The sequence below is a fragment of the Rhinoraja longicauda genome, unplaced genomic scaffold (assembly GCF_053455715.1).
Source record: "Rhinoraja longicauda isolate Sanriku21f unplaced genomic scaffold, sRhiLon1.1 Scf000217, whole genome shotgun sequence".
Taxonomy (NCBI): Eukaryota; Metazoa; Chordata; class Chondrichthyes; order Rajiformes; family Arhynchobatidae; genus Rhinoraja; species Rhinoraja longicauda.
Genome location: NW_027601435.1, coordinates 109437 through 129529, shown reverse-complemented (window position 1 = coordinate 129529; position 20093 = coordinate 109437). Strand labels below are relative to the sequence as shown.

Below are 20093 nucleotides of genomic sequence, written 5' to 3'. Positions count from 1 at the left end.
TGAAATTATTCCTATATATTTAGTTGGAATAATTCCTGTAGTTGGGTGACTGGAACTTTGCACAATAGTCCAAGTGTGGTCTCACCACCAATATCATTCAAAGACAGTTTCTGTTTCTCCTTCAATCCATCTTTCAGCTCTGCACTCTTGAAAACTCTTCATATTGAAACATTGCTGTTCCTAATCTCTTTCCACAGGTCCCATGAATGGGAGGCACACGGTAAGCCTGCTACTCAGACATTAACAGTGCGTGAGTACTTTGAGAAAGGTCTGAACTACTACAGGTGAGGACCTGATGTGTGTATCTCACTGACATACAGCCCCACCACCACCATCCACGGGAGGAGAGAGAGACAAAATGAGGAAGGGTGGCAGAGAGACAAATATATGGAAGAAGATAGACAGAGGCAGGGAGATGGAGAGAGAGAGAGATGGAAGGAGGGAGAGGAGGAGGACGGACAGAGAGAGAGTCTGAGGGAGAAGTGATGGAGAGAGTAAGAGTGACAGAGGGGGGACAATGAGAAGGAGAGGAGATTGAGGACAGAGCACAAAGAGATGGGATGGAAAAGATGGAGAGTTCAAGGAGAGAGCAACAGTGTGTGAGTGGCAGAGAGAGAGTGGGAGATAAAGGATGCAGCGAGGGAGAGAGAGAAGGGGGAGATGCACAGATGCCTGACAAAACAAACAGATGTGGGAAACAGGCAGACACAGGAAGATAGATAGATAGTTACAGATAGATGTGTGAAAAGAGGGGAGGAGGACAGATGTGAAGAGATGGAGAGCTATACAGGCAGGGAGAAAGAGATGGATGGGTAGAGGGAGAGGCAGAATATAGATCATATAGACAGAGAGCTATGCAGCATGGAAACAGGGCCTTCAGCACCTCTTCCATGCTAACCAAAGTGTTCACCTCGAGCCACACCCATTAGGTTGCGTTTGGCCCATACTCCTCTAAACCTTTCCAATCCATGTACCTGTCCGTATAACTTTGAAATATTGTTATTGTACTCGCTCCTCCCACCTCTTCTGGCAGCTCATTTCATACTCCCACCACCCTCAGATCTCTTTTAAATCTTTCCCCTCTCATCGAAAATCTAGTTTTACACTCTCCCGCCCTTGGGAAAAGACTGTGATCATCCACATGATCGAAGTTCCCTGTGTTACACCCTGCATTGTTCCAGGCCTATCAGTACAATGCAGCACAGGAACAGGCCCTTTGGCCCACAATGTCAGTGCTGTTCATGATGCCAAGATAAACTAATCTCCTCCACCTGCACATGATCCACATCCCTCCATTCCCTGCATATCCATGTACTTATTTAAAGGCCTCAAATGTCACTATTGTATCTGCCTCCACCACTACCCTCAGCAGTGTGTTCCAGGCACCCACCACTCTCCTTTAAACTTTGCCACTCTCACTTTAAAGCTTTGCCCTCTGCTCGAGTCTGATCCTTATAAATTAAACCCTCCATAGCATTATCTGCAGAGGAAATCATGAGGAGCAAGTCTATAGTTTACTGAAAGTGGAAGCACAACATGGATAGGGAGGTAAAGAAGGCAGACAACTTGCTTACCTTCATTAGTCAGATGTGGGTTTTAGAATCAGGTGATCATGTTGCAGCTTTATAAACTATGGTCAGGGCACATTTGGAGTATTGTGTGCAGTATTGTGTGTGGGGGGGGAAGAGGGGGGAATAAAAGAGAAATGAGGGATCTGGGGATGGGAGATGAGCACACTGAGGAAGGAAAATGGTGGGGTGTGAAGGGGCAGATGGGAGATAGTGAAATAAATGGGCTGCACCGGGTGTAGGAGGGGGGAACGGAAACGAGAGAGGGCATGGGGGTATTACTTGATATTGGTGAATTCAATGTTCATACCATTGGGTTGTGAACCTGTGTAGATGGACAGAGAGCTGTACAATGCAACAGGAACACAGATCAGTTTTTGTTCACAAATCGTTGCTACTCTCCAATGTGATTGTGTGCCAGAGAGGGAGAGTGTGTGGAGAGGTGGGAATACTGAGAGGGAGCACATGGGTTAATGGGGATTAAGCAGAGAGGGTGAGGAATGTGGGGACGGTATGTTGGTGAGGGGGAGGAAGGGATACAAGAATTTGTATTTACTTATGAGCGATGAATGTTGATGTGCAGCAGAAACAAAACTTATTTGTTTTTGCGCGTAGTATAAAAAATAAAGTGGATGAGCTTGAGGCTCAGTTAGTCATGGGCAAGTATGATGTTGTAGGGATCACTGAGACATGGCTACAAGAGGACCAGGGCTGGGAACTGAATATTCAGGGGTACACAACGTATAGAAAAGACAGACAGGTGGGCAGAGGGGGTGGGGTTGCTCTGATGGTAAGGAATGATATTCATTCCCTTGCAAGGGGTGACATAGAATCAGGAGATGTTGAATCAGTATGGATAGAAATGAGAAATTGTAAGGGTAAAAAGACCCTAATGGGAGTTATCTATAGGCCCCCAAACAGTAGCCTCGACTTAGGGTGCAAGTTAAATCAGGAGATAAAATTGGCATGTCAAAAATGTAATGCTACGGTGGTTATGGGAGATTTCAACATGCAGGTAGACTGGGAAAATCAGGTTGGAAATGGACCCCAGGAAAGAGAGTTTGTAGAGTGCCTTCGAGATGGATTCTTAGAACAGCTTGTACTGGAGCCTACCAGGGAGAAGGCAATTCTGGATTTAGTGTTGTGTAATGATCCTGATCTGATAAGGGGACTAGAGGTAAAAGAGCCATTAGGAGGCAGTGATCACAACATGATAAGTTTTACTCTGCAAATGGAAAGGCAGAAGGGAAAATCGGAAGTGTCGGTATTACAGTATAGCAAAGGGGATTACAGAGGCATGAGGCGGGAGCTGGCCAAAATTGATTGGAAGGAGGCCCTAGCAGGGAAGACGGTAGAACAGCAATGGCAGGTATTCCTGGGAATAATGCAGAGGTTGCAGGATCAATTTATTCCAAAGAGGTGGAAAGACTCTAAGGGGAGTAAGAGACACCTGTGGCTGACAAGGGAAGTCAGGGACAGCATAAAAATTAAGGAGAGGAAGTATAACATAGCAAAGAAGAGTGGGAAGACAGAGGATTGGGACTCTTTTAAAGAGCAACAAAAGTTAACTAAAAAGGCAATACGAGGAGAAAAGATGAGGTACGAGGGTAAACTAGCCAATAATATAAAGGAGGATAGCAAAAGTTTTTTTAGGTACGTGAAGAGGAAAAAAATAGTCAAGGCAAATGTGGGTCCCTTGAAGACAGAAGCAGGGGAATTTATTATGGGGAACAAAGAAATGGCAGACGAGTTAAACCGTTACTTTGGATCTGTCTTCACTGAGGAAGATACACACAATCTCCCAAATGTTCTAGGGGCTGGAGAACCTAGGGTGATGGAGGAACTGAAGGAAATCCACATTAGGCAGGAAATGGTTTTGGGTAGACTGATGGGACTGAAGGCTGATAAATCCCCAGGGCCTGATGGTCTGCATCCCAGAGTACTTAAGGAGGTGGCTCTAGAAATAGTGGAAGCATTGGAGATCATTTTTCAATGTTCTATAGATTCAGGATCAGTTCCTGTGGATTGGAGGATAGCAAATGTTATCCCACTTTTTAAGAAAGGAGGGAGAGAGAAAACGGGTAATTATAGACCAGTTAGTCTGACATCAGTGGTGGGGAAAATGCTGGAGTCAATTATAAAAGACGAAATTGCTGAGCATTTGGATAGCAGTAACGGGATCGTTCCGAGTCAGCATGGATTTACGAAGGGGAAATCATGCTTGACAAATCTACTGGAATTTTTTGAGGATGTAACTAGGAAAATTGACAAGGGAGAGTCAGTGGATGTGGTGTACCTCGACTTTCAGAAAGCCTTCGACAAGGTCCCACATAAGAGATTAGTGGGCAAAATTAGGGCACATGGTATTGGGGGTAGGGTACTGACATGGATAGAAAATTGGTTAACAGACAGAAAGCAAAGAGTGGGGATAAATGGGTCCCTTTCGGAATGGCAGGCAGTGACCAGTGGGGTACCGCAAGGTTCGGTGCTGGGACCCCAGCTATTTACGATATACATTAATGACTTAGACGAAGGGATTAAAAGTACCATTAGCAAATTTGCAGATGATACTAAGTTGGGGGGTAGTGTGAATTGTGAGGAAGATGCAATAAGGCTGCAGGGTGACCTGGACAGGTTGTGTGAGTGGGCGGATACATGGCAGATGCAGTTTAATGTAGATAAGTGTGAGGTTATTCACTTTGGAAGTAAGAATAGAAAGGCAGATTATTATCTGAATGGTGTCAAGTTAGGAGGAGGGGGAGTTCAACGAGATCTGGGTGTCCTAGTGCATCAGTCAATGAAAGGAAGCATGCAGGTTCAGCAGGCAGTGAAGAAAGCCAATGGAATGTTGGCCTTCGTAACAAGAGGAGTTGAGTATAGGAGCAAAGAGGTCCTTCTACAGTTGTACCGGGCCCTGGTGAGACCGCACCTGGAGTACTGTGTGCAGTTTTGGTCTCCAAATTTGAGGAAGGATATTCTTGCTATGGAGGGTGTGCAGCGTAGGTTCACTAGATTAATTCCCGGAATGGCGGGACTGTCGTATGTTGAAAGGCTGGAGCGATTGGGCTTGTATACACTGGAATTTAGAAGGATGAGGGGGGATCTTATTGAAACATATAAGATAATTAGGGGATTGGACACATTAGAGGCAGATAACATGTTCCCAATGTTGGGGGAGTCCAGAACAAGGGGCCACAGTTTGAGAATAAGGGGTAGGCCATTTAGAACGGAGATGAGGAAGAACTTTTTCAGTCAGAGGGTGGTGAAGGTGTGGAATTCTCTGCCTCAGAAGGCAGTGGAGGCCAGTTCGTTGGATGCTTTCAAGAGAGAGCTGGATAGAGCTCTTAAGGATAGCGGAGTGAGGGGGTATGGGGAGAAGGCAGGAACGGGGTACTGATTGATAGTGATCAGCCATGATCGCATTGAATGGCGGTGCTGGCTCGAAGGGCTGAATGGCCTACTCCTGCACCTATTGTCTATTGTCTATTGTCTATTGTTGCAGACGTGTGGAAAGTTGTGCAAACGTAATACCAAAGGTATGTAATGCTCAATTAATGGTTCTTTGTTGCAAGGTGTTTGTGTTGTGAGACAGGGACCTAATGTTACCAATGTACAGGAGTCCTCGGCGCCGTCTCTTCCGTATTCCACCCCCCCCGTGTCATATCTCCCCCCCCCCCCCCCCGTGTCATATCTCCCCCCCCCCCCCCCCCCCCGTGTCATATCTCCTCCCCCCCATGTCATGTGTCCCACCCCCACCCACGCATAAAATGTTACAAAAACTCATTGGAGTCTCTTGCATCTTATCTGCCAGAGGTCTGCCAGGCCTTCTTTTTTGCCCTTTAGTTTTCCTTTACGAACATCATTTACAAGGATGTTATCATATCATATATCATATCATATATATACAGCCGGAAACAGGCCTTTTCGGCCTCCAAGTCCGTGCCGCCCAGCGATCCCCGTACATTAACACTATCCTACACCCACTAGGGACAATTTTTACATTTACCCAGCCAATTAACCTACATACCTGTACGTCTTTGGAGTGTGGGAGGAAACCGAAGATCTCGGAGAAAACCCACGCAGGTCACGGGGAGAACGTACAAACTCCTTACAGTACAGCACCCGTAGTCAGGATCGAACCTGAGTCTCCGGCGCTGCATTCGCTGTAAAGCAGCAACTCTACCGCTGCGCTACCGTGCCGTGCCAGGACTTGAGGGCCTGAGCTACAGGGAGTGATTGGGCAGTCTAGGACTTTATTCCCTGGAATGCAGGAGGATGAGGAATGAACTTACAGAGGAGTGAGTATAAGATCATGAGTGGAATAGATAAGGTCTTTTACCCAGAGTAGGGAAATCAAGAATCAGAAGCCATAGGATTAGGGTGATAGGGGAAAGATTTAATAGGAACCTAAGGGGCAACTTTTTCACACAGAGGGTGGTGGGAAAATGGAATGTTGGGTATATGGATGGGTACATGGATAATGAAGGAGGGATATGGGCCAAGTGCAAGTAGGTGGGACTAGTATAACAATCAAACAATCTCCTAGATGTTCTAGTGGCCAGAGATCCTAGGGTGACGGAGGAACTGAAGGAACATTAGGTAGAAAATGGTGTTGGGTAGACTGATGGGACTGAAAGCTGATAAATCCCCTGAGCCTGATGGTCTGCATCCCAGGGTACTTAAGGAGGTGGCTCTTGAAATTGTGGACGCATTGGTGATCCTTTTCCAATGTTCTATAGATTCAGGATAAGTTCCTGTGGATTGGAGGGTAGCTAATGTTATCCCACTTTTAAGAAAGGAGGGAGAGAGAAAACAGGAAATTATAAACCAGTTAGTCTGACATCAGTGGTGGGGAAGATGCTGGAGTCAATTATAAAAGATGAAATTGCGGAGCATTTGGATAGCAGTAACAGGATCGTTCCGAGTCAGCATGGATTTACGAAGGGGAAATCATGCTTGACTAATCTTCTGGAATTTTTTGAGGATGTAACTAGGAAAATTGACAGGGGAGAACCGGTGGATGTGGAGACTTTCAGAAAGCGTTCGACAAGGTCCCACATAGGAGATTAGTGGGCAAAATTAGAGCACATGGTTTTGGGGGTAGGGTACTGACATGGATGGAAAATTGGTTGGCAGACAGAAAGCAAGGAGTGGGGATAAATGGGTCCCTTTCAGAATAGCAGGCAGTGACTAGTGGGGTACCGCAAGGCTCGGTGCTGGGACCGCAGCTATTTAATATATACATTAATGACTTGGATGAAGGGATTAAAAGTACCATTAGCAAATTTGCAGTTGATACAAAGCTGGGTGGTAGTGTGAACTGTGAGGAAGATGTTATGAGGTTGCAGGGTGACTTGGACAGGTTGTGTGAGTGGGCGGATGCATGGCAGATGCAGTTTAATGTGGATATGTGTGAGGTTATCCACTTTGGTGGCAAGAATAGGAAGGCAGATTATTATCCGAATGGTGTCAAGTTAGGAAAAGGTGACGTACAACAAGATCTGGGTGTCCTAGTGCATCAGTCACTGAAAGGAAGCATGCAGGTACAGCAGGCAGTGAAGAAAGCCAATGGAATGTTGGCCTTCATAACAAGAGGAGTTGAGTATAGGAGCAAAGAGGTCCTTCTGCAGTTGTACAGGGCCCAAGTGAGACCGCACCTGGAGTACTGTGTGCAGTTTTGGTCTCCAAATTTGAGGAAGGATATTCTTGCTATTGAGGGCATGCAGCGTAGGTTTGCTAGGTTAATTCCCGGAATGGTGGGACTATCATATGTTGAAAGACTGGAGTGGCTAGGCTTGTATACACTGGAATTCAGAAGGATGAGAGGGGATCTTATCGAAACATATAAGATTATTAAGGGGTTGGACACCTTAGAGGCAGGAAACATGTTCCCAATGTTGGGGTAGTCCAGAACCAGAGGCCAGTTTAAGAATAAGGGGTAGGCCATTTAGAATGGAGATGAGGAAAAACTTTTTCAGTCAGAGAGTTGTAAATCTGTGGAATTCTCTGCCTCAGAAGGCAGTGGAAGCCAATTCTCTGAATGCATTCAAGAGAGAGCTAGATAGAGCTCTTAAGGATAGCGGAGTCTGGGGGTGTGGGGAGAAGGCAGGAACGGGGTACCGATTGAGAATGATCAGCCATGATCACATTGAATGGCGGTGCTGGCTCGAAGGGCCGAATGGCCTACTCCTGCACCTATTATCTACTGTCTAATATAGATGGGGCATATTGGTCAGCATGGGCAGGTTGTGCCTATGGGCCTGTTTCTGTGCTGTGTGATTCCATTACTATAAATATGCCCTCCAGTCCGCTACATTCTCCAGGGATACGCTTTGTCCCAGCCACCTGGACCTGATCCAAGCCTCCTTTTTCCTGACCTTTTCAGGATGTTTCTGCAACTTCAATTACCTTTTGTGCTTTCCTTTGCTGATACTGTAGTGGGATGTTGAACCTGAAATGTTACATCTGTTTCTTTCCCCATAAACGTTACCTGACTTGCTGAGGTTATTTATTGTTTTCTATTTTATTTAGATTTCCAGCCAATCCGTCATCCAGTAATACGTGCTGATGTAATGTGCTCGGAGCACTTCCCTCTCCGCGTTTCATTAGTTTGTCATCGTCTTTTCTGTCTGAAGAATCATAGCTGGTCAGTCCACTCCTGGTAACCTCCACTTTCCTTTGTTCACAGAAAGCCGAAGCATGCTTCAGAAAGCTATCAATTGTGAAAGATTGCGTAAGTATCAGGTCCTGATGAAAAAAGCTCACAACCAGCCCATAATCCATGTTCCCCTTGATATCCAGAAATCTAGTAATCTCTGTTGTGAATGCCCTCAGTGGATGAGCTCCCACACCCCTGTGTGATGAAATCTACAGAATCGCCACCTATGAGGATGGGGATTTTTTTCTTATCTCAGTGCTCAACAGCCTGTCCCAACTTGCAATCCCAACAACCCCCTACTTCTACACTTCTCAACTAGAGGAACCAACATTACAATAAATCCCCTCCCAAAGCCTATAATGGATATGCAAATCATCACGAGGTTATTACTCATTATTTTCCACTCGAGAGGACAGGCCCATTCTGCTTAATCTCTCCTCAGGACAAAATCACTCTGGTCCAAATGTACCACAACAAGTTCACCCTGAGCTGCAACCCCTTAAAATTACAACAGATTTAGACAATAGACAATAGGTGCAGGAGTAGGCCATTCGGCCCTTTGAGCCAGCACTGCCATTCAATGTGATCATGGCTGATCATTCACAATCAGTACCCCGTTCCTGCCTTCTCCTCATACCCCCTGACTCCGCTATCTTGAAAGCAGCCAGAGAATTGTCCTCCACTGCCTTCCGAGGCAGAGAATTCCACAGATTTACAACTCTCTGAATGAAAAAGTATTTCCTCATATCCGTTCTAAATGGCTTACCCCTTGTTCTTAAACTGTGGCCCCTGGTTCTGGACTCCCCCAACATTGGGAACATGTTTTCTGCCTCTAATGTGTCTAATCCTTTAATAATATATGTTTCAATAAGACCGCCTCTCATCCTAAATTCCAGCGTATACAGGCCTAGTCGCTCCAGTCTTTCAACATACGATAGTCCCACCGTTTCGGAATTTACCTAGTGAATCTTTGCTGCACGCCCTCAATAGCAAGAATGTCCTTCCTCAAATTTGGAGACCAAAATTCCACACAGTACTCCAGGTGTGGTCTCACTAGGGCCCTGTACAACTGCAGAAGGACCTCTTTGCTCCTATACTCAACTCCTCTTGTCATAAAGGCCAACATGCCATTAGCTTTCTTCACTGCCTGCTGTACCTGCATGCTAACTTTAAGTGACTGATGACCAAGGACACCCAGATCTCTTTGTACTTCCCCATTTCCTAACTTGACACCATTCAGACAATAATCTGCCTTCCTGTTCTTTCCACCAAAGTGGATAACCTCACATTTATCCACCTTAAACTGCATCTGCCATGCATCCGCCCACTCACACAACCTGTCCAAATCACCCTGCATCCTCATAGCATCTTCCTCACAGTTCACACTGCCACCCAGCTTTGTATCATCTGCAAATTTGCTAATGGTACTTTTAATCCCTTCATCCAAGTCATTAATGTACTTCGCAAGAATGGCGTTGGAGAGAGAACTGAGGGCGACAGGAAGATAGTCATACCGTGCGGAAACAGGCCCTTCGGCCCAACTTGCCCACACCAACCAACATGTCCCATCTACACTGGCCCCACCTGCCTATGTTTGGCCCATATCTCTCTAAACCTGTCCTATCCATGCACCTGTCCAAATGTTTCTTAAACATTGTGATACTACCTGCCTCTACTACCTCCGGCAGCTCATTCCATACATCCACAACCTGTGTGAAAGTTACCCCTAGGTTCCTATTAAATTTCCCCCCCCCCTCACCTTAAAACTATGTCCTCTGGTTCTTGATTCCCCTACACTGGGCAAGAGGCTCAGTATGTCTACCCAATCTATTCCTCTCATGATTTTGTACACCTCTATAAGATCACCCCTCATCCTCCTGCGCTCCAATGAATAGAGTCCTAGCTTGCTCAACCTCCATATAATTACGACTCATAAATCTCAGGCCCTTGAATCCTGGCAAGATTCTTGTAAATCTTCTCTGCACCCTTTCCAGCTTGACACCATCTTGCCTAATACCTAATCAATGTCTGATATAAATGCAACAGGACTTCCCAACTTCTTTACATAATACTCTGACAGATGAAGGCCAGTGTGCCAAAAACCTTTTTGACCACTTATCTACTTGTGTTGCCACTTTCAACAAATTATGTACCTGCGCTCCTAGATCTTCCTTCTCTACAACTCTCCCCAGAGACTTACCGTTGACTGTGTAGATCCTGCCCATTTTAGTCTTCCCAAAATGCAACACCTCACATTTCTCTGTATTGAATTCCATCAACCATTCCTCAGCCCTCCTGGCCAACCGATCAAGATCCTGCTGCAATTATTGACAACTGTGGCGCGTCGAGAAAGGCCCGAAATAAAGGCAAGGAGCCGGGTATTTCGGGAGGTTTGATTTTATTACGTTTGCTAGACCGGTCAAGTCTGCCAGAGTGAAATCGCGCCCAAAACCTCGTCCTTTATAACCGTAGCAAAGGGCCGCCCCCCTGAACCGGTCCATTCCCGTGCCGAGGGGTCGGTAGTGGTATGGCCAGACCCTTGGGAGCCGCCACAGGACCCCCCCCCCTAGAACCGGAGGCACGAAACGCACTGGTGGTCGCACTACCCGACCGGACCGCGTACGAAAATCGGCCAACAGAGGGGCCGGCGGAGGCACAGTTGGAGGGACAGGTGGTGGGACCCGCAAAGAGGGGCAACCTCGTGACCGAGGCTGGGCAACCCGTTGGTCGATGTCCAAGTGGGCCGGCTTCAAGCGGTCAATTGACATGGCCTCCGGCCGGCCCCCCATGTCCAAGACAAAGGTTGTCTGTCCGTGCTCCAGCACCCGGTACGGGCCCTCATAAGGCCTCTGGAGCGGCGTCCGGTGGGCGTCACGGCGCAGGAACACATGGGTGCAGTCCCGGAGGGCCGATGGCATGAAAAGGCGGAATGTACCATGTCGGGACGTCGGCACAGGTGCGAGCTTGCCAACTCGCTCTCGAAGGCGCTGTAGTTAAGCTCCATCTTAACTATCTACAATACCACCCACTTTTGTGTTATCTGCAAACTTGCTAATCATGTACATTCTCATCCAAATCAATGATATAGATGACAAACAGCAATGGGCCCACCACCAAACCCTGAGGCACACCACCAGTCACAGGCCTCGAGTCCGAAAAGAAACCTTCCACCATCAGCCTCAGCTTCCTTCCATGAAGCCAATTTTCTATCCATCCAGCTATCTCTCCTTAGATCACATGTGATCTAACCTTCCAGATGTTCCAGGTGTTCCGGATGTGGCCTTTATTATATCGGTGACACAAAGCATAGATTCAGCGACTGTTTTGCCGGACACTTGAGCTCGACCCACCAAAGATGACTGGATTTCCCAGTTATTAACCACATTAACCCCCCTTCCCATTCCAACACTGACTTTTCTGTCCTGTGCTTCCTCCATTGCCAGAGTGAGGCCAGACACAAACTAGAGGAACAGTGCCTCAAATTCCACGGGTCACTTACAACCTAATAATATGGACATTTAATTCTCCAATTTGGGTAACTTACCAAACTCCCCCACCTTCTTCCCCCCTTCCTTCCCCCCAGTCCATCTCTCTTCCCTGTGCTACACCTGGACTCATAACCATTTCTCTCTCACCCATTTCCTTCCAACTACATTCCTTCCTCTAGCTTCACAATTTTCAACTCACCCTCTGGACTTTGTTCAACCATTCGCTGATCAAAAAACATTCGTCTGAATCCACCCGTGACTCATAGGCTTTGTCCTGCCCCTCCTCTCATCCAACTTCCTTCCCACCCCCCCCCCCCCCACCCCCAAAATCAGTCCAAAGAAGTGTCCCAACCTGAAACCTTAATGTCTTTCGAAGTTGCAACAGGCAGGAATGAAAAAGAGGACCCAGTTGATATGTATTTGGACTCAGAGGCCTTTAATAAAGTGGAGTATAGGAGGTTATTAAACAAAATTTACATGCTCGGCCATGAGGAAAATATACGAGCCAGGACTTGGTCAACTGAGAGAAGATGGAGTAGGATAAAATGGGTCATTTTTTGGGCTGGGTGGCTGTGACCAGGAATGATGCTGGATTAATGCTGGGCCCAGCTGCTCACAATTGATATCCCTGAATTGTATTAGAAGATCAGGTTGGATATGTCCAAGCAAAACACAAACTGCTGGAGGAACTCAGCATCAGTGGAGGCAGAGGGATGGTGCCTGTTTGGGGTCAGGATCCTGCACCAGCTCACTGCATGATGTATCCAAGGTAGCTGACGATACCAAGCCAGGATTATGCAGAGACATCGGGCAGAACATGGCGGATGGAAAATAATGTGGAGAAAGTTGGAGAATTTTAAATGGTGGGAAATTGAAAGGTGTTGGTGTTGGGAGAGGTCCAAGTATGGGGTTCTTGCACACCAACCACTGAAAGTTCACATGTAGGGTAGTGAGCTATTTGTTGTGTGTTGGGCTTTATTTTAAGAGGATTGCTCCAATTATATGGGGCACTGGTGAGACAGCACCTGGAATATGTACAGATCTGCTGTACCTGCCTGAGGAAAGATTACCCTCAATGGAAGGTGAGCCGCATTGCTTCAGCAGGTTGAATGGTGGGTTGGGATGGGGTCTGGCTGCTCCTCTGTAGAGAGAACGAACAAACTTGGTCTAAACTCTAGTTCCAAGAATGAGAGGTGATCTCATTGAAACACAAATTTTTACTGGATTTGATATGAATTTGATGTTTCCATTGCCTTCAGTCTGAAATACAACTATCCCCCACTCTCAGCTGCCGGTCCATGCTGCTACCCAATCTTTAACCCCCTCTGGCCCAGTTTCACACTGCCTTGAGGGTAGGACTTCATCAAGCCCCTGAAAGCCCTCTCAGAGATTGAATAGATGGAGGATGGCAGGAGAGAGGGAGAGCAGAAGATACGGGGGGGGGGGGGAAGGGGATTGACAACAGCAGAGAAGTTTCAGGCGAGGAACTCCAGTGATCTGGGATGTGCTGCCTGAATGGAGCTCAGTAGATTCACAGCAATGGGCAAAGGGAACTGGAGAAAGTCTGGACTGTGGGGAGGAATGGGGAGTGAGACTCAGCAAGGAGCTCCACCATCAAGCTGGAACAAGCCTGATGGGCCGAGTGGACTCCTGTCATTCACCGATTCTCAAATCCAATCTGGAATTCCAGAGGGGGAGGGATGTGGGACTTGTTCCCACCCTGTGCCTGGCTCTCCCTCTCCACGGTTCAATAGTTGATAATCTCTCCTTATTTCTGCTCCTGATGTCCTAACTTAGGTCCGTCCGCACCTGGTAACCTTATCTTTCCGCTCTCTGTTCACAGATAATAATCCGGAAAGAATCATCTGGAAAGCGAGTGAGTATCAAGTCCTGAGTATAAAAGCGAACACTCGATCCCGAGAAGGAGTCCACAACTAAGCGCTAGTGGGGAGAAGTGATGTTGGTGACAGGACAATGGGTGGAACAGGAAGTGAGTGAGAGAAGTGAAACAGAGAACTGGAAGGCAGAGTGAGGTGAGAGGGGTACAGGGGAGAGATAGTTTGGGGGGAGAGTGTGAGGGAGGCAGATAGGTAGACCGGGAGGAAGGAGAGGGAAATAGAGAAGAGAAGAAAGAGTGGCAAAGAGAAATGCAAGGGTTATGGCCACATCATGCAACACAGAACCCTCAGTCCATCGTGTCCATGCTGACCATCAGGTATCCAACTCCAACCACTTGGTCCGCACCCTACTCACTTGGTAATTCAGGAGCTCATGCAAATGTTTCTTCAACACTGAAAATTTCTGCCTCCCCATCCCCTCAAGGAGATCATTCCAGATTCCAATCACCCTCTGAATGGATAAAGGTCTTCCTCGGATCCTCCTTAGACCAACACCCTCTGTCCCTAGACACATGTACCATTGGGAAACATTTCCTACAATCTATCTCTTACAGCATGGATACAGCTGCTTCGGCCTAACCTGTCCACACCGACCAAAATGCCTCATATAAGCAAGTTCCATTTGCCTGTGTTTGGCCCATATCCCTCAACGCCTTTCGTATCCATGTGCCTGTTCAAGAGTCTTTTAAATGCTGTTATAGTTCCTGCAAGAATGATCTCCACTGGCACCTAATTCCATGACCCAACATCCTCTGAGTGAAAAAAGTGGTCTTCAGGTTCCTATTACATCTTGCCCCTTTCTCCTTAAATCTAGGACCTCTGACTTTTGATTGTCTATCCTGGATAAAAGACTCTATTCACTCTCCTCATGATTTTAAACACCCAAAACACATCACTCTCTCTAACTCAGGCCATCAAGCCATGAAAAATTCTGGTAAATTATTTCTAGATTATTTCCAGTTTAATGACATGCAGTGCATTCAGAAAGCATTCAGACCCCATCATCTTTTCCACATTTTGCTACGTTACAGCCTTATTTTAAAAGATGGTTGTGAAACGGTGAACGGTAGGGATCTGGGGAGTGTTGTAGAGCAGCTGGATCGAGGAGTATTTATAGTACTGTGTTCAGTTTTGGGCACCAGGTTACAGGAAAGATGTTCTCAAGCTGGAAAGAGTGCAGAGAAGATTTACGAGGATGTTGCCAGGACGCGAGGGCCTGAGCTATAGGCTATGACTATAGCTTGGAGCGCAGGACGATGAGGGGTGATCTTATAGAGGTGTAGAAACTCATGAGAGGAACAGTTTGGGTAGATGCACAGTCTCTTGCCCATAATAGGGGAATCGACAACCAGAGGACATAGGTTTAAGGTGAGGGGGAAAAGATTTAATAGGAATTTGACGGGTATTATATTCACAAAAAAGGGTGACAGGTGTATGGAACGAGCTGCCGGAGGAGGTAATTGAGGCAGGTACTATCGCAACGTTTAATAAACATTTAGACAGATTCATGGATAGGATATGTTTGGAGCGATATGGGCCAAAGCAGACAGATGGGACGAGTGCAGATGGGACATGTTGGTCGGTTTGGGCAAGTTGGGCCGAAGGGCCTGTTTCCACACTGTATGACTCTGTATGCATGGTATAGGAGAGATAGAGGGTAAAAGAGGTGAGTGAGTTGTTTTATTGATTAAGGAGAATGTCACGGCACTAGCCTGAGATTACATTACGGATGGTTTGCCCAGTGAGGCTATATGCGTGCAGCCAATTTATATATCCTGCCTATTCTGTCCTCCAACTTTATTTCATCACCACCCATATGGACTTCCAGCCTGTCACCTGCCTCAGTCCCGCATTGAATCCCGCCCATCTGCCTTTCAAGTTTAGTCCCGTCCACTGTGCCTTCCCTCCACAGATGCTGCCTAACCTGCTCACTTCCCCTAGCAGCATGGTTTTCCCATCTATTCTGGCAGGGACAGACCTGGAGTGACAGAGCCCCAGAGGATGAATGGGTGGATGGGGCAGTGGTCTTCAGTGAATGGGGGGGAGGGGGGGGGGGGAGAGGTAGTAGGGTTTGGGTTGACAAGGACAAGGGCCTGCCAGTGGGTTGGGGTGATAGTTTCTGAGTTAATGAGGGGTTTGCACAGTGAGTGAGTGAGGGGTGACCCTTCACCGACTGTTGGTCACCCTCACTCCAGCTCCTTTCCCAGAAAGGTTTTCACCACTTTCTTTTGCCCGCAGATTATTACTGAAGCACGTTTGTATCTCAAGTAACCGTACAGAGCTCACAGCCAACCAACTGCACAGCACGCTACGATTCTGCAAATGCTCAGCGGGACAGGGGATGGAAAGGGATGGAAGAACAGAGACTGCCAGAGACACTCTGGTGGATGGATAAACAGGAAAAAGAGGCAGGTTGAAAGAGGGAAAGAGAGAAAGTTGGAGGTGTTCATGTGTTAGTCCTGTCGAGCTGCTAAATTCTCACTGCAGTTATCACCTGAAGGTAATATTCTTTATTGGAGACTCAGCTGTGACCTGTGCTCACATCACACATCGTCACTACATGGACATGCACCTTTCAATGTTCTCAAAATTATTATGGGGAGAGACCTAGAGGAAACATATGTACAAGCAAAGGAAGGACACCACACAAACAGGCAAAGAAGTGGTGTGATAGACAGATTGAAACTCCAGGGGTTCAGCAAATGCGAGCTATGCTTTGCTTTGTGGCTTTTAAGCAATAAAAAATCATTTCAAAACTTGTCTTGTATTGGTTATGTATGTCTGGACCTCTCCTGGTGCCATGGATGGAGACAGGAGGGGGTGCAGGTGAATGTGTGACCCACAACTGATGCAAGAGGAAGGACTTGGATTCCTGGGGCAGGGCAGCCAAACTGAATGGTCAGGCTCAGAGCTGGATTGGCAGGGTGAAGGGAAACCCACAATGATTCAGGACCGCTGGGTGCCTTCAGTAAATGAGTCTGCAAAGCAGATGAAACAGGCTGGAAGAAAGAAAACCAAGTAGAGGGTACAGTGGAGCAGCAGTTAGTGCTGCTGTCTGCCAGCTCTAATCCGTGTGCAGTTTATATGCTCTTCCTGTGTCCGTGGGTTCCCCTGGCACTCCTCCCACATCCCCTGCCCCACGGGGTGATCGGTCACTCTGGTAGCCCATCCTGGGCCACAGGTAAACTTTGTGGGCCAATACGATTGCACAGACTGGAAGGACTGAAAGGGCATAAGAAAATAACTGCAGATGCTGGTACAAATCGATTTATTCACAAAATGCTGGAGTAACTCAGCAGGTCAGGCAGCATCTCGGGAGAGAAGGAATGGGTGACGTTTCGGGTCGAGACCCTTCTTCAGAAGGGCTTTCCTCATAAAGAAATCCAGAAATGTGTAAAGGTTTTGAAGGGGTTAATTGTTTGTAGTTCAGTGTGTGTGGTTGGGGTGAGGTGGGGTGGGGTGGGGGGGGGGGGGGGGGGGTGAAGGTAGTGGAGGACAATGCAGAGACCATGGGAGGTTTGCAGTGACCAGAAGACATGGCTTACATAGAGTGCATGTGGAGAGAATGTTTCCACTAGTTGGAGAGTCTGGGACCAGAGGGCACAGCCTCAGAATGAAAGGACATACCTTAAGAATGGAGATGAGGTGAAATATCTTTCGCCAGAGGGTGGTGAATCTGTGGAATTCATCGCCATAGACGGCTGTGCAGGCTGTCATTGGGTATTTTCAAAGCAGAGGTTGACTGGTTCTTGATTAGTAAGGGGGTCAAAGGTTACAGAGAGAAGGCTGAAGAATGGGTTGTGAGGGAAAGATAGATCGGTCATGAATAAATGGCAGAGTCGACTCGATGGGCCAAATGGCCGAACTCTGTTCTTAATTCCGGCTTCATGGACATTAGTGTCAGTGAAATCTGAGGGTTACCAAAGAGATAGATAATAGTTCAGAACTGCTCTCTGGCTGTGATAGGATAGTTCACTTTCCAGATAACAGCTGTGAAGAAACTGTCCCTGAATCTGCAGGTGTGCGTTTTCACATTTAATACCTTTTGCCTGAGGAAAGAAGAGGTAGTGGCTAAGGTGTGATGTCCTTGATTATGCTGCTGGCCTTGCCGAGGCAGCATGAGATATAAATAGAGTCAATACAAGGGAGGTTGGTTTGTGTGATGGTCTGGGTTGCGTCCACAATTCGTGGTCTTGGATGGAGTTGTTCCCAAGCCAAGCAGAGATGCATCCTGATAAAGTTCCTCATGGCAGCCTGATCGAGACAATTGGTTTAGTTTAGTTCTGTTATTGCTGTCACGTGTACCGAGATGCAATGAAATATTTTATTTTGCATACTATCCAGCCACAGCTTGCCTGTACCAGGCCCATATCCCCTCAACCCTTGATTGAAACAAGGAACTGCATATCTTTTTTGCATTCATTGTTTCATTCAATCATTCATTCATTCTTCTGTATCTCTCCACATCGCTATCTATATCTCTCGTTTCCATTATCCCTAACCAGTCTGAAGAAGGGACTCGACCTGAAACGTCACCCATTCCTTCTCTACAGAGATGCTGCCTGTCCCGCTGAGTTACTCCAACTTTTTGTGTCTATCAAGGAACTGCAGATGCTGATTTACTCCAGCACTCTGTGTCTATCCCTTCAAACACCCCCTTCTATGTAGCTGTCAGTGGCTTTCAAATGTCATAATTGTAGCTGCTTCTACCATCGCATCTGACAGCTCCATATGTACACAGCCCTCTGTATGGGGAAGCAGTTGCCTCTTGTATCCCTTTTAAATCTTTTCCCTCTCTGCGTCAACGTATGCCCTTTAGTTTTAGACTCTCTTCTCTAATACCCAATAACTTGGCCTCCACAGCCAGCAAAGAATTCCACAGGTTCACCACCCTCTGACAAACAGCTTTCAAACACACATCACGGGTTAACCCAATCACCCCCCGGATAACTCTCATGAGCCTCTTCTGGACCTTCTTCCCTCTCTCGGCTCCTTCAACCTAATCAAGATTCTTGATTAGTCCGGGCGTCAAAGGTTGTAGCAGCAACTTAGTCCTTCCCAATAAAGTCCTTAAGCTTACCACTTTTACGAAAGGAGTGGAGTGAACATTCTTGACGCAAACAACGACAGAGATCTTCATGACGTTTCAGTTTAATTAGTCGTTTATTGAAGTAGTTATACAAACAGATTAGTATATCTCTAGTCATTGACTTGGTAAGAATTGTATCCCACCACAGCTCCTCTCGTGTCTATCGCATAACATCGCGGTCTTCCCAATTGTAATTCTGGCCCCTCCCCTGGCTCCTCCCAGTCCATATATGCACATATGCCCATGTATGTAAGCCCCAAAAATAGGATACAAAAGAATATAGTATGCTAAGACAGCTAGCAAATACACATGGCTCCGACAAAGGTTATGGGGAGAAGGCAGGAGAATGGGGTTGAGAGGAAAAGATAGATCAGCCAGGGTCTATGGCTGGAGAATGGCAGAGTAGACTTGATGGGCTGAATAGCCTCATTCTGCTCCTATGCATTATGAACATCATACTATAAACGCGTACAATATATACAATAGATGACCAGTGATAGTTTGATTCAGACTGGCTCACCCAGGGAAGACACAGGGCTGTGGCGAAAGGATGTTATTCTGACTGGAGGCCCATAACCAGTGGAGTTCCACAGGGATTAGTGCTGGCACCTATTTTAACAGTATATATATTAATGATAGCGATGAAAATTAGTTGGCCAGTAAATGTGCAGATGATGCACAAATTGGTGCTCAGGGACAGTGAAAAAAAGACTCAAATGTATATATAACTTAGTTACAGATGTGAGCGGAGAAATGGCAGGCAGTGTTTACCCGGGCAAATATGCGGAATTGCATTTTGGGAGGTTGAATATAAGGGGAAAATTTAGTTTTTACAACATAAAGTGGGGAGTGCCTGGAATGTGCTGTTGGGAGTGATGGTAGAGGCAGATATGATAGTGGGATTTAAAAGGCTTTAGACAGGCTCATGGATATGCAGGGGATGGAGGGATATGGATTATGTGCATGCAGGGGGGATTGGTTTAATTTGGCATCAGGTTCGGCACAATATTCGATAAATGAGGGATGAAGGGTGGAGACTCCATCAACGTGGGCAAAGCCATGATAGCGGCTCAGTGGCTGGCTGATCCCAACAGCAAGCACCCAAGGAAGAGCAGCAGACTGCATGCCAAGTGGATACCTCTGTATCAGAGGGTGGTCGAGCGGGGTTCAAGAGATTGCAGGGCTGTATCATTACCGTGGATGGTAAGGTGGAGGCTCTGATTCCATGGTGTGCCTGCCACTGAGGGAGAGCTGAGAACCACAGCAAGGCAGTAGCTGACTGATACGGAGTGGGGAATGGACTGGATTCTGTGATGTTGGTGGTGGGAGGGAGAGATGCTCTCAGTCATACAGCACAGTGGCAGTGCCTCCAGCCGTGCAGTGACCACACAC

At 46.9% G+C, this 20093-nt stretch overlaps 1 long non-coding RNA gene across 1 annotated transcript; it reads left to right on the top strand.

Moving 5' to 3' along the window:
- The first annotated feature begins 196 nt into the window (after positions 1-196).
- Positions 197-16344, top strand: LOC144590577 (uncharacterized). Its single transcript, XR_013546450.1, has 5 exons — positions 197-284; positions 5071-5104; positions 8257-8301; positions 13558-13590; positions 15851-16344. It is a non-coding gene; the product is annotated as an uncharacterized LOC144590577 (long non-coding RNA).
- Positions 16345-20093: the final 3749 nt, after the last annotated feature.